Below are 2,929 nucleotides of genomic sequence, written 5' to 3' on the forward strand. Positions count from 1 at the left end.
GAGGGACCAAGCTGTGAAAGATGTGCTGCAAGTTAGTGGAGATTGGAATTGTGGTATTGTATGAGGAAGTCAGGTGTGGCAGAGAAGTATGTGAGGGTGGTGCAGGACATGTATGATGACAGTGTGACAGCAGTGCAGTAGGAACGACAGACTGGTTCAAGTTGGAGGTTGGACTGCATCAAGGATTGGCTCTTAGCCCTTTCCTGTTTGCAGTGGTGATGGACAGGTTGACGGACGAGGTCAGACAGGAGTCTCCCTGGACTACGATGTTTGCGGATGATATTGTGATTTGTGGTGAGAGTGGGGAGCAGGTTCAGAAGGAGCCTGGAGAGGTGGAGGTACGTGCTGGAGAGAAGGGAATGAAAATCAGTAGGAATAAGACAGAGTACATGTGTGTGAATGAGAGGGAGGGCAGTGGAGTGGTGTGGTTGTAGGGAGAAGAGGTGGAGAAGGTGGAGGAGTTCAGATACTTGGGGTCAACAGTGCAAAGTAATGGAGTGTGTGAGAAGTGAAGAAAAGAGTGCAGGCAGGGTGGAGTGGGTGGAGAAGAATGGCAGGAGTAATTTGTGATAAAAGAGTATCTGCGAGAGTGAAAGGGAAAGTTTAGAGGACTGTGGTGAGACCTGCGATGTTGTATGGATTAGAGACAGTGGCGTTAAGTAAAAGACAGGAGGTGGATCTGGAGGTAGCAGAGCTGAAGATGCTGAGATTTTTGTTAGGAGTGACGAGGATGGAGAGGATTAGAAATTAGTTTATTAGAGGGACAGCGCATGTAGGATGTTTTAGAAACAAGGTGAGGGAGGCGAGATTGAGATGTGCAGAGGAGGGACATGGGGTATATCAGTAGAAAAATGCTGAGGATGAAGGAGGAAAAGAGGAAGACCAAGGGGGAGGTTTATGGACGTGGTAAAGGAGGACATTCAGGTAGTTGGTTTGAAAGAGGCAGATGTAGACAGAGGGGTATGGAGACGGATAATCCGCTGTGGCGACCCCTAATGGAAAACGACGAAAGTATAAGAAGAAGATATGCTTGCATCACTGGGTTGTGGGCATCCAAATTATGGGACTAAGCTCAGTTTAGAGTGTCTTAGTGTCAAGTGTATGAATACTTAGCTACATGAGAACTTTCCCATATTTTTTTATCAGAATGAGTATCTTTTCATATTATGGGCATAGGCTTTGGCCAAGAATGTTGAATTAAATTTATTACATAATTAAATGTGTTGAAACAGAATTCCTGAATTTCTTCTTAACTTACTGAATGCATGTGATCTGTATTTATTGTAAACAATAAAATCTATTCACAGCATTTTAGCTTGTTCCATCTTTTTAATTTCACAAACCTTTGGAATAATAAATAAAAAAAAACCTTCAATAATTTAATTATACCTATATCTATTTATAGAAATATCAGTTTATAAAACATGTGAATCACCATTTTTTATAAGAAATCTTTTACAAGTTATGAAGATATAACTTGTATGTTCCGCATTCACAGGTTTAACCAGAATTTTCATCGCCAATTTCAAGTGATCATGTAAAAAATAAGTTATTTTAAATGATTGATTTCGACTTATTTTTAATTATAATGATTGATAAGCTTCAAGTGTTTACTCAATTGTCATTATATCAATAGATATATTTAAATCTCGAATCAATGTGCCATGAAAACTGATATAATTCACATTGTGTATATATTTGTGAATTCACAAATATATTTGTGAATTCATTGCAAAAAATTTTTTTTAATATACATGCATGGAGAAACATAATCAGCCAGAGTGTCTGTCAGGTTTTTGTTCACCTCTTTTACCAATGTCCTTCTCCACTGATTGCTCAATTTAGCAGCCCTTGGAAGAGTTCCTGTTATGTTCATTTAGGAATGATGGAGGCCACTTTAAGATATTCAATGAAGCAGAAATCATTTTGTAACCTTCATTAGTTTTATGCCTTGACATCAGTGGTGAACAGTAATTAATTGAACGTAATTTGTTACTGTACTTAAGTAGCTTTTATTTTGCGTTTCTGTACTTTACTGAATTATTACCATCTGGGGAGACTTTTACTTTAACTTCACTCCATGTAAAATAAGACAAATATCCTACTTTCACTTAACTACATTTTGTAAAATCGATTTCTTTTTCCAATGTAAGGAATGTAGCCCTAATAAATCAGAGTATTTTGGATACGTAAGTTCATTTGAAGGCAAATACTGTTGTACACAAGTGAAAGTTCCAATGAAGCACTTTTACTGGAGTAATATTTTACTTAGTGTATCTCCACTTTATCTCAAGTACATGGTTTGTGTACTTCATCCACCACTGCTTGATAAAAAAATTTTTTTGAGCTCTTCAGACAGTTCCTTTGACCTCATGGCTTGGTGCGTGTTCTGATATAATTTTTTTTTTTTTACACCTTACATAGACAAGTGTGGGCCTTAATCAAGTCTAATCAACTGAATGTGCACCTGAGCATCATTTCAAGTGTCATAGCAAAACGTTTATTTTTCTTTTCAATAAATGACTCATGTTATCACAACTCTGCTTTGTCATTATAGAGTATGGTAGAACATTTTATCATAAGGCTGCATTTTAACAAAATGTGTAAGAATTAAGGTGTCTGAATACTTTCTGAGTGCACCGGAGATCATTGTGACAGTGCTAGATGAGATCTGGGATAAGATTTGTTTAAAGTGATTTTTTTTCTGACATTTTCAAAAGCATTTTCAACACTGGCTGCAGTATTGTGGCAATGCTCCTTAACTAATTCACCTTCTCTTAACTACTGTGCCTATGTTTCGCCACCAGGTGACTGTCTTGCACTACACAAACGTCTTCCACTGTACGATCCTCTTTTCCCCCAATGGCCCGAGCACGCTGAAGTGTTTCCTCTGATGTAACTGACTTAGCTTTAAGGGCAAACCCCTCAT

The sequence above is a fragment of the Silurus meridionalis genome, chromosome 14, assembly GCF_014805685.1.
Source record: "Silurus meridionalis isolate SWU-2019-XX chromosome 14, ASM1480568v1, whole genome shotgun sequence".
NCBI classification, from domain to species: Eukaryota; Metazoa; Chordata; class Actinopteri; order Siluriformes; family Siluridae; genus Silurus; species Silurus meridionalis.